This window comes from Protopterus annectens, chromosome 3.part1, assembly GCF_019279795.1.
Source record: "Protopterus annectens isolate FY-2018-M chromosome 3.part1, PAN1.0, whole genome shotgun sequence".
Classification (NCBI taxonomy): Eukaryota; Metazoa; Chordata; order Ceratodontiformes; family Protopteridae; genus Protopterus; species Protopterus annectens.
Window position 1 is genome coordinate 1,637,386,295 of NC_056732.1, and position 12,962 is coordinate 1,637,399,256.

The window sequence follows — 12,962 nt, forward strand, 5'->3', positions numbered from 1 at the left end:
AAGAAGCCATGAAGAATGGCATCAGCAAAACCAGCTCTAGCTCTGGAGATACCATCCAACTGGTAATGTTTGGTAAAGGTATGCACAGAAGTCCAGGTAGCAGCTTCAAGGACAGAATTAGCATTCTAAACCTTTAAAAAAGCACCAGAAGAAGCCACAGTTCCAGTGGAATGAGCCTTTAAAGAAAAAGGAAGGCTCTTGCATTGAAAAGTGTAACAAAAGGAAATAGCCTTTGAAATCCAAGTGGAAATAGTTTGCTTGGAAACAGCCAAACCTAAAGACCTAGGATGAAAGGAAACAAATAACTGGTCATTCTTTCTCATAGCTTTAGTTTTATCCAAATAAAATCTGAGCTGTCTATGCACATCTAAGGTATGCAGCACCCTCTCACTGTCAGATTGCGGAGAGGGAAAAAAGGTAGGCAAATTAATAGCCTGAATAAGTGACAACTCATTAACCACCTTGGGCATGAAAGAAGTATTAGTACGCAAGGACACCCTGTCCTCATGAAACATCAAAAAAGATGGACAAGCCATAAGGGCTTGCAACTCAGATACCCATCTGTCAGAAGTAAGAGCTAACAACCAAAAACAATGTTGCAAGGAAGCTGAAACAGCAGGCTCAAAACGAGCCTGAGTCAATTTTTACAGAAAAAAATTAAGATCCCAGAGAGGAGAAACAGGCTTCCTGGGAGGCCTAATATTAAGTATGCCTTTAAGAAATTGCTTAGCCTCAAATCTAGAAGCTAATGGGGAGCTAAAGGAAGACAAGCAGAAAGAACTGATAAGTGGGCCTTAATAGAACAATAGGCCAAACCAGCATTGAGCAACTCACACAAATAAGAAAGAACCAAAGGAGTATCCTCAGAAAGTGGGTCCAGGTCACGAGAAAGACACCAAATAGAAAACCTCTTCCATTTAGATAAGTAGGATGTCCTAGTAGTAGGTTTCCTGGCCTCCTGCAGGACCTGCACCACGTCCTCAGAAAAAAGGTGCCTAGGAGGAATCAAAACCCTATCACCCACAGTGTCAGTTGAAGCGTGGGCAGGAGGGGATGGATGAGACACCCCTTGTCTTGTGTGAGGAGATCTACCCTGTGAGGTAACTTGTTGTGATTGTCCCTGCTAGATGCAGAAGTAGAGGGAACCATTGCTGTCATGGCCAAAAGGGAGTCACCAAGATTTTGGGAGCATCCTGTTGAATCTTGAACACGGCTCTAGGAATGAGAGGAAGGGGAGGGAAAGCATAAAGAAACATCCCCTTCCAAGAGAATGAGAGGGTGCCCACCTTCAATACCAGAGGACCTGGGACTCTGGCACAAAACAGAGTAAGTTTCCTGTTCCCAGGGGAGGCAAAGAGATCTACTTGAGGAGTACCCCACTAATGAACAATGTTCAGAAACACATCCCTGTGAAGCATCCATTCATGGGACTGAGTGAAAGACCTGCTCAGATTGTCTGCCACAATGTTCCAATCTGAAGGAATGTAAACTGCCTGAAGAGTCACATGGTATTGGATAGCCAGATCCCATACCAGAAGTGCCAGCCAGCAAAGATGGTAGTATTTCGTACCCCCTGTTTGTTGATATACAACATAACGGTGGTATTGTCTGTGAATACCCTGAGAAGCCAAGCAGAGAAGAGAGGATGAAAGGCCTGACCAGCATAACAGCCCTCATCTCTTTGATGTTGATGTGCTCCTTCCACTAATGAGGTGAACACACTCCTTGAACCCTCAGGGAGCCAAACGCTGCTCCACATCTCACATCTGAAGCATCTGTGAACAGATCCTGAGAGGGAAGAGGAGGCTGAAAAGGGAGCCCAGGATTTAGAGACAACTGCTGAATCCACCACAGAAGTTCTTTCTTGAGACACGGGAGAAGAGGAACAGGAAAGTCTAGAGGATGCACATGCTGTAGCCACGCTGACTTCAGAAACCACTGGAACTTCCTCATGTGGAGTCTGGCCAGAGGAAGCATCAGAATGGTGGAAGCTATGAACCCCAGAGCTCTCAGAAACTCCCTGGCTGAAATGGAGGCCAGGGGAAGAAGAGTTTGAAAGACGGAAATGAGAGTAAATGCCTTTGGAGGAGGCAGGGATTCCAGCATTGGCACCATCTGAAACCTGCAACCCAGAAAGAAATGATCCTGTGAAGGAGTCAGGGAAGACTTGTTGAAGTTTATTGTGAACCCCAGGCTCTGAAGAAAAGAAATGGTAAAATGAACCCTTTGCAAAAAGACCCCTGGAGAAGACGCCTGAATCAGCAGGTCATCCAAATAAGGAAAGATTTGGATCCCTTGAAGCCTGCAAAAGGCAATCACAGGAGCAAGGCATTTAGTGAACACCCTTGGGGCAGTAGAAAGGCCAAATGGCAAAGTACAGAACTGAAAATGCCAGGAAGCAACAGAGAAATGCAAACATCTCATGAAAAGAGGATGGATCGAAATATGGAGATAAGTATCATTGAGGTCCAGAGACACCAGAAAGGCCTGAGGGAGCAAGAGAAGAAAAAGGGACTGAAGGAACAACATCTGAAAGGAAGACATCTTCAGAAAGGTGTTCAGATGGGAGAGGTCTAGAATAGGTCTCCAAGTACCCTCTTTTCTAGGCAATAGAAATATTCGTGAATAAAACCCTTTCCCCCTTTGGGACACAGGCACTTCTTGAATAATACCCTGAGACAAGAGGTCCCAAAGAACCTCTGGGAAAAAAGGAAGCTGTTCCTGAGGAGGCTAAGGAATTCCCATAAAGGGAGGGTAGGAAATCCAGACCATGAAGTCCCCTTGACAAATGATTGACAAAACCCAAGAATCCTGGGTGATCCAGAGCCAAACAGGAAGAGAAAGAAAAAGGTGAATAGAAAGAGGAGTGTGGCTGGGAATGGGTGGATAGTCAGACAGTACCTGCTTTGTCAGGAAAGGAAGGCTTTAGAATCCCTGCAGTCTGAATGGCCTTAGCAGGAGGAGTCTGTTTACTACCCTTTGTATCTTTAGCAGGATGGTGAGACTGCCTACGACAAAGCCTGGCTTATTAGGGTAGTTCTGCTGAAATTTAGGCACAGGAGAAACAAAGACATGTTTAAGCTCATGTAAAGCCTTCCCCTTGTCGTGAAGAGACTTAAATAAACCAGCAGCTGCTTCACCAAACAAAAGAGTATTATCCAGAGGAGCATCCAGCAACTTAGCCTTAATATCATCAGTCAAAGGTTAAAGTCGAAGCCATGAATATCTCCTCAAAACCGAACCAGAAGCAGCAGCCCTTGAAGAGGCATCTGCTGCATCATAACTACATTTGATAGAATAATGAACTACCTGAGAGGAAGTCCCAAGCAGGGAAAAAGCAGAAGATTTACCCTCAGAGTCTGGAAGATCATAAAGAATCTGACAGGCCTGAGAAAGAAGAGCCAAAACATATCTAGAGATATGGGTCTGATAAGTAATAGCCCTAAAAGTTAGGGTAGAGGAAGTATAAACTTTCTTACCCAGCCTATCCATGGTCCTACTGTCCTTGTCAGAAGGCAGTAATGTGGACGAAGGAAGCAATTGAGATGGCTTATCAGAGGCTACAGACACCACAGAGGGGTCAGCAGCAGGACATTTAAACAAAAAATAACATTCCTCAGGCACCCTATAAAATCTATCAGACTTCCAGAGAGCAGGGGGCAGAGAATTTGGTGCTTTAGAGGCAGTGGAAAAAATATCCAATACAGCAGGCAAGACGAGGAATGGCCGCAGGCTTAGGAGAGTCCATCTGCAGTAACTCATAGTACCTCTTATGGATATCTGAAATCTGGGCACAATCCCACTTAAAAAAGACCATCATCCTAGAGATCGTGTCCCCAAAGGAAATATCCTCAGAGAGATTATCTGGAGTATGAGAATCCTCCTCCTCGGACCTGTAGTCTAAAGGAGAAGGAATCTGGGTAGAATAAGCAAGGGAGTCAGTATCAGAATCCACCTCAGAAGAATGCAATTCTCTGGGCCTTTTAAGGGAAGAGGTGGACCAAGGAGGAGCAGGAACTGAAACCCCCTGAGGAGGCCACAACAACAGTAAAGTATTAAATAACCCCTGAGTAAAGGCCTGCCACTCACTTTGTGGATCCATAGGACCAGAAGAAACATAGTTAGTTTTCTGTTTCTTTTTTAAAGGGACAGCCATCCTAGAAACCTGAGAAGAAGCAGACTCAGGGCGGCATTCCACAACTGCAGTAGGAACCTCTTCCCTAAAGAGAAACTGCAGAACCACACTAGACCCCTCAGAAACAGTCAACCGTGGTTCCCTCTGAATGCCCAAAATGGATGCCTGCAAAGCGTCATCGGACATGCTGCCTGTCAGATCCTCACTGGCCTCCAACCCAGACACAGTAGAAGAATCTGATAAAACAACTGGTTGAGCCTCCGGGTGCAGAATAACCTCAGGAGAAACTCCCGGCAGAGGCTGGACAGCAGAAGATTTGGATCTTACCTTATGCACCTTCTTCTTCCCAGATGGCCGACACTCAGGGCAGGAAGTTCCATTCATAGTACCCACCACAAGAAGCTTAAGCTGCTGGTTCTCAAGGTACAAGGAAAAGGGAGGAAGCCTACTACGAAGAGTTTTGGGGACAAACGCCTGAAAAATTGAACAAGCTGTATAGTCATGAGCAGCACCAAGGCAAAAAAGACACTTAATGTGGTGGTCTTTATGGGGAATCAGTCTCCCACTTTGGCATTTACCCTTCTTCGATGACATTAACTCCAATGAGCACAAAACAAACAGAAAAAGTAATCAAAAACTCAAATGGGTTCTTATCTGCAACTGTGAGGACTCCAGCAACCAGGAGTAAGCACAGAAAAGCCAATAAACTGAAAAATTGTAAAAACAAATGGATGGATACAGCAGACCAGCAGTTTAAAACAGTGTTCAGACTGGTGGCAAAGAAGTTATGGGGATGGTACACCTGAACGTCACCTTTATGCCCTACCTTACGCAAGGAGTGCGCAGGTGACGTTCAGTGTACCTTAAAGCGATGGAAGACTTTTGTAAACTGGCCGGACGGAGGCCTTCACAGCAGGGAATCCCCCATTCATAAGGAATACTGCAGTGGTGAATGTAAGATCAGAGGGAGCTAAGAAGATCTTAGGGCTTTTGCTTTGTGCGATTGACTGTTAAGAGACAACCTTTGCTTAACATCAAAAACATAAAAAACAATCACCAGTAGCAGAGTACTAGTGATTATTTTATGATGCTCCTTTTTATACTGGATTCTAGTAAACAAATTGATTGAGAAATCCAGCAATATTATGCAGTCTACAGACTACTTGATGACTACCAAGTAAATTCCACAAGGGTTAGCAACAAATGAATGAATGAATAAATAAATGTCCACTTGCATGCTCACAGACACTAAACTGCTTGTTGCATACATAAATGAGATGCTGAAATGAAAAAAAAATAGAATCACTCCTTTCACTTTCCATACAAACAAAATGTTATCCTTCTTTAATTTTTAACAGTGCAGGAAGAACATTAGTTACAGAACTAACACATTCATCCTAAATTCAGCTTCTCATATCAAGTTTGACTCTAAAGAAAGATCTCCAGTCAGACTGGCTATTAGTATGGATATTTTTTATATCAAAGAGATTGTTGCAAGCCCTCAGTTGTCTCCAGCTTACTGTTAAGTCCCTACAAGCATATAAAAAAATCATTTCACATCTTAAAGTAGCTCTCATGGTAACAGGTGGGAATGTTTAGTGGTTGGGAGATACCTCAGTCCTCACAGATAGCCATTTCATAAAAGCAGAAACTCATTTTTTTTATTTAGTAAAACAATACATTTTCTTGGTTGCAAGAGTGGATGATCATTAAAACAGAGTCCGGTTTAATATACTGCACACGTTTAGACAGCAGAATGGAGGAACATGGCCAAGTTTATTACTGACTGGTTAACTTCAACAACCTAAGTTTGCAAAACTGGAAATAATGAGGTTACTTTTTTGTAGGTAAGTATTAGGCAAGCTGCCCTTGTGGGCCATTTTGAGCCTAACCAATTTCCCCTGGTGAGAATTAAACCCTGTGAGGTTGTTGTGTCTTTCGGCTTTTCCCAGTTAGGGGTCGCCACAGCGGAACTCCGGTCCGCTAATGATTAGCAGTAGATTTTTACGTGCCGAGTTGCCAGCCCTGACGCACAACCTTCAACGAAGGTACGCCCATTCACGCATGTCTCCACACAGAAGACACTCTAGCTGAGAATCAAACAGGACGTCTTACTGTGAGGCGACAATGCTACCGCATACTATACCAACCTCCAGCACCCTCCTAAGTTTTGAGATAAGGACACTGAACTTGAGGCTGAAAGGCAAATGACACAATGACATTTAGAGCTGCGAAAATAAGGTTTGATTATAATTAATCAGTTCCAGTTGATACGAAAAATCATGACTGGTAGCCTGTACTTTAGACACTAAGACAAAACAAGCAGAAAGCATGCCTTTTATAGCTTGCAAAAACTTGGACATCTGCACAAACAGGTCAAAAGCATTAAAAGTCCTTAAATGGCAGGGTGAACAATCTGACACTTTTGGTTGGCTTGTGTTTTCAGCTGGCACTTAGGTACTCAGACATGCAGTGGGAACCCCTTTCACCTAATTTAGATAACTTACAGTGCAGTTACTATACTGAATGCAAGATAATGATTAACACAAGTGGGTGATAGTGCTTTTATTTTTGTCTTTACTTGAATTTGTAGCAGAAAAAAAGTGTGTTTCCTTTTCATAAGACTACAACTGCCAGACTGGTATTAGTTAGGGTGTGTTACTACTGAAAATCTGAAAACGTTTGGGTTCATACTGTTTGTATTTGATTGTGTGTGTATAATTCCAACACTGTTAAAACCATGTTTTTGATCCAAACGAATTTTTATTCTTGCAAGTTGACATCTAGATTTTTTGATGGTTTAGTGTCTTGACTGTCATATCCTTTTTATCAGCCTATATAGCTGGAGTGGAAAGGATGAAAGAGGTTTGAGCTTATTGGCAGCTAGTTAGCAGACATTTCTACATATTTATTAATTGCCATGGCAACTTACTGCACCAGTATAACTGCAAGTTAGGTACAAGACATTTTTTACAATGGATTCAGCATTCTCAGGTAAATGGTAGTGTTTATTCTTTAGCAGTGACTTTAGAAAGACATCAGTTTGACTTCAAAGCATTTTGTTCAACCTAGCCCAACAAAGGGAGGAAAGAAGGCACATTTGTACTTTGACAGCTACCTGGAGATAAGATTTATGGAAGGTTTCCCTGAGAAAACACAGCTTCACTATGTGATCAGTGGTAAAGCATTTGCAAATGACAGCATGAAGCCAATCAAATTTTAAGGCAGTAGTGAACTAAACACATAGGAACTACAAATAAAACATTTTTTTTTCTTTTCTTAAGAAAAGAAGCTTCAGTCACAAAGCAGGGAAACAGTATGAGATGTTTTTACCAAGTAAAGAGTGAAGCATATAAATTCATTGAAGATTCTTTTCAGTATTCAATTTAAAATGCAAACACAGAAGATGATTGCAGCAAGACTAGGATGGATGTAACATGTTTTACACCTTTTTTGATTTTTTTTAATTTATTTTTCTTCATTCTTGATTTTGAACAACTTATTTACAAGACTTAATGCAAATGCACACTCATATATACACTTGTTTTCATGTTCCCAGACACAGATACATGTGTATGTAAAACTATCAATATATATTTTCATTTTTTTATTATCATGTGGTTAGTAGAAGGGGCTTATAATTCATTCAATGGTAGGCAGTGCAGCTTTCAATGGAAAAGTATAGTAACCACTGGAATAGATATATTTGATGTCTCCCTTTCTATGAAAGTAACCTTCTTGCTATGGCAGGAAGGATTTTGCCCCTTTTTTATTGCTACATATTTTTTTTGATAATAGAATATGAGATCTGATTTATTGTAAACTGCTGAGGACTTATCCTTCATATCATACCTTACTTGATGTCAGCACAGTCATTTTACTCTGACCCCTCAATGGAATACTGAGTTGTCATTCACAATCATAACAACAATGATTGGAGGGCTAGACATTTTATTATAAGCAACAGTGGCCAAGGGGACCACTTCTTTCAAATCAATATGTTGTTTGCGGGTGTATGGAAGTAATCTCAAAAGCACAGTGGGAAATGTGTTCCCACTGACTGTTACACTGCAAGTAAATGTATCCCTCAATCCAGGATTATGGCACTCCATGGCAGACAAAGAAAGAACCTGTATTCCCTTAGAAGAAGCTGAATGGATATCCACAGCAGCCAGGGATGTAGGCAGAACTTTTGGAATTGTACACCAGCTTCCAAAATTTAACCCCCCCCCCAACAGCTGTAACTCCCCAACCTATAGCGATGCATCTTTCTGGGGGTTACACAGGGGCGGCTCATGCTATAGGACTGCAGCCCTCCCACCCAAAAAATAATAGAACAGAATCAAAATCTAAAATTCCCAGAAATGTCCGCATGCACACATACACTCTCAGATTGATTTTTCAGCAGTCTAGATAGGGGGAAAGGCATCTCAGCCCCAAGATGCCCAGCAGTCTGTGCGGTGGCAACAGAGCAGTTATTTGGCTTGTCGGCAAAGTGGATAGGGGAGCAGTTATTTAGCTCATTGTTGGGGCTGTTCAGATATTGGTGACAAGGTAAGCAGTGTGTGTGTGTGTGTGTGTGTGTGTGTGTGTGTGAAATGCCCCAGTTGCTATATACTTGTGGCTAGAGCAGACTCATGGTGGTGTGGTAGGGAAGACCTCAGGCTTGAACACTGTACCTTGTATGCAGGTGTTAAGGGCCTGAATTCCCTACCCACCACCATTTGTAAAAAAATTGCAGATTTTTGCTTCATATTTGATCTGTTCTGTTCCTCATAATATCTGTGGTTTCTAAATGCTTAAATGCTTGATGTTTGATGGTGCAATGGTAGCATTGTTGCCTCACAGCTGTAGGTTCTCAGGTTTGATTCTTGGCTGGGGTGCCTTCGGTGTGGGGTTTGCATCTTCTCCCTGTGTTTGGGTGGGATTGCTTTTGTGTCCTCCCATGTTACAAAGACATGTCTGCATTATTTCTTCCTGGGCCTCTGCTGAAAATTGTTTTTTGTTCCAAGTCAGACTGTCCTGGTTAACAAATGTTAAATAAAATTGACAGGCATTTGAATTTTAGACTTCAGGTTTCTGAATGTTTAATTCCGCACATATCTGATGGTGCAGTGGTAGCATTGTTGCCTCACAGCTATAGGTTTTCTGGTTTGAATCTTGGCTGGGGTGCCTTCTGTGTGGAGTCTGCATCTCCTCCCTGTGTTTGTGTGGATTTGCTCTGGTGTTCTGCCATTTTACAAAGGCATGTGTCTGCAGTATTTCTCCCTGGGGCTCTGCTGAAAATGGTTTTTGTTCCGTCAGAAGTAAAATTGACAGGCATTTGAATTTCAGACTTCATATTCTTCAGAAAATTCATAGTAACACAACCTTTTATTCTAGCAATTTTCTAAGTTTATAAGATGAATATTTGAAATTTGTCCCTATTTTTGGGACTGTATTCCCCCATTATAGGCTTCGTCCAGGTTTTTTGTGCTAAGCTTGACAGCTATGGCAAGAACTGAATTCACTGAATATGTTTGAGGGCTGTATTCCCTCATTATTGGGTTTGTTCAGGTGTTTTGTACTAAGAGGTTGACATCTATGGTGAGAACTGAATTCACTAAATGATATCCATTTAAGTTTCAGTCTTCCTCTCTTTCACAAAGCAGCTGATTTGGAGTAGTGGTATGTTGCTCTGACTGTTTTGCACAGGGACCTTGGCAGTAAAATGTATGGTGGTAACACAGCATTTCTCTTTCACAAAGCAGCTGAGTTCGCGTAGTGGTATGTTGCCCTGACTGTTTTGCACAGGGAACATGGCAGTAAAATGTATGGTGGTAACACAGCATTTTATTCTAGCAACTTTCCAAGATTATACAAGCAATGTTTAATGTGTCCCTGGTTTTTGGGCTTTTGACCCCCCACCCCCAATACATTTTGGCTTTTTTCAGATTTCTTGTGCTGTGAAGTTGAGATGCAGTTGAGTATTGAGTAGATTTTACAAGGAGCTGAGATCTGCAGGGGAAGAGAAGTTTAGTGCTGTTAATGCTGAGTTGGCTTGCATTGTTAATAGCACAACAGGTTGTGTACTTACTTTTGATGCAGAAGGCTGTGGATGCTGCCGTACTGAGAATGTCCTCCTTGGTGAAGATACTAACTATGAGCCTGTTATATCAGTTTGCTATCCATTTCCTCTTGCAATATTACTAGCTTATCATTTTTTAATGTAATATAGGCAATTTATTCCTCAGGGACAACAGACACTTTATTTTTCGATGAAACCATGAAATATAAAGGTGTTTGCTAGCAGCAACCTCTTCATTAGTTACAGATTTCTTTAATGTGGAATTATTTAGATGACTTTTACTTCTTCAGAGATTGTGCATATTTACTGATAATGGACTGTAGAATTGTGCATATTTACTGATGATGGACTGTAGAATTGTGCATATTTACTGATGATGGACTGTAGAATTGTGTATATTTACTGATGATGGACTATAGAATTGTGCATATTTACTGATAATGGTCGACTGTATAATTGTGCATATTTACTGGTAATGGTGGACTGTAGAATTGTGCATATTTACTGGTAATGGTGGACTGTAGAATTGTGCATATTTACTGATAATGGTGGACTGTAGAAGTCTGAGTAGACTTTTATGATGGAAATGTTCTGAACTGAGCAGTTTTGTCATTATGGGTGCATGCGTTTTGTTTCATTGCTTACTGGAAAAATGTTCAAAACAAATTTTAAAACGCCCTCTAACAACTGTACTGTATTGTACAAGGAATATAATTTAGTACAATCAGGAAGGTGTATCAGTGAGCACATGTATGTTTCATATGCAAGAGGCCTATGATTTGAAAACAGCCCAAAATTAATCTTTATCAGTCACTGGCAAAATGTATTTGCTTTGAATGTGGGTTTCAATGCTGTTTCAATGAATGTGAGTTTCAAGGGCAGAGAAGTTTTAATGCTAAGTCTGTTTTCATTGTGAGACTGCATTGCTTTGTTTAGCAGATGCCTTAGTGTTTGTGCTGTAAAATGCAAAATAAAACTTTCAAATGAAGTCCAAATCATCATAGAAGTAAAGCAGTATGCACATTAGTGTCTATGTTAAATGGAGTGAAATAGCCAAGTAATGGATCATTGGAATGGCTGCAGAGGCTCCATTTGACCATGATTTTGTGAGGGGGAAGGGCGACAAACTCAGACAGGCCCAGCTGAACTACACCTCCCAACTGTCCAGATTTTCAAAGAATGAATAGATTTTTGCTTCTTATTTTTGGTTTGTTCCTCATAAAATTTGTAGTTTTCTGGCAAATCATTTAGGAATTAAGTCACTAAATAATGATACACTGAGTTTCAGACTTCATAACCTTCAAAAAAATGCATGCTAAAGTAAGACCTGTTATTCTATCAACTGTCTCAGTTTATACAAGAGCAATTTTTAGTACTGTTTATATGTTCCCCCAATATATTTGGCCTTGTCCATATTTATTGCATTAACAGGTTGAGAGGTACATGCAAATAAATTGCTTTATAGAATTAGGCATAGCCAACCTCTCAACTGTCCCCGATTTTGGCTCAAAATGTTGCTCTTCCCCTAATAATCCCTCTGCAAAATACCAATTTTGGAAGAAAACATGGAGGGTTTACAATTAAGAAATAACTGTCATAATCAAAATGATAGATTACTTTTATTTCAGAAATGCATGTAGATTCTTTTATTTTGTCAGCTGCTCAAGTTAGAAGTACTCATATTAAAGTGTCCCTTCTTTGACAGGTTCCCAGCTGTATTGTGTGGCTATTTTATATTTTTGCATCACATTTTTGGCCCATATTTCATAAATTGTGTTTTTTTGGCAAATTAGTGACAAATCATTAAAGACTGAAGTTAGAAAATAATGACAGACATTGGAGTTTCAGATTTCATACCATTCATAAAATTCATACTAATGCAAGACCTCTTCTATTGTCTTTCTAAGTTTATAAGAGCGATATTTAAAACTTGTCCTTATTTTTGGGCCTTTGTCCCACTTTTATGTATGGCTTTGTCCAGATTTCTTGCTCTGAGTTTGAGCCGTATGACAAATGTGTCAGGGCCAACACAGTCAGCCAGAGACATTTCAAATTGTGACATACTTGTTGCACCCCACTTTCCCATGTAGTGACTCTGGATGTGTCCAAGCAAGGCAAGGAGTAGTTATGCAGTGTAAATGTGCAGGGTGTCCCCCCATCCAAGGTAAATACAAGTACTACAGTGGCTTTTCATCTGTCCTTGATTTTGCAGGATGGTCTGGTTTCTGTCATATTTTTGTACTGTTGATTTATGCTTATTACTCAGAAAGTGCCTGTTGATCTGTGTTTAAGTAGCAATGCTTTAATGACCATAAGATAAGCTTGTCTGAGATCGTAAGATGCAAGTAAGCGTTAATAAGCATACTGTTAAAGAAATGCCAACATTGAAAGCCTTTCTGTTGTTGCCATGCAGAGAATACTTAACTCGATAATGTATAAGCCTTGGGTATTGAAGGACAAGATTACATTATTTTAAAAAGCTTATTACACTTGTTGTAGACTTCCAGTCATCTCTACAGGTTTTGCCCGTAAACTAAACAGAATGCCAATCATGTGTGGTCCATAACCTGTACAGTAATCCTTTAAGCAATGTATCTTGAGCTTGTTTCTTGTTTGCTTTTCATTTTTTACTTTGATCATGTTTTCCCCATGAAACAAGTAGATAGTTGTCAGGCAGCAGGTCTTTTTTGGATAAGAAACATTTTTACAAGTGGGGGCATCACAGAGATTTCTACTTTCAGCATGATACTTGGTACTTTA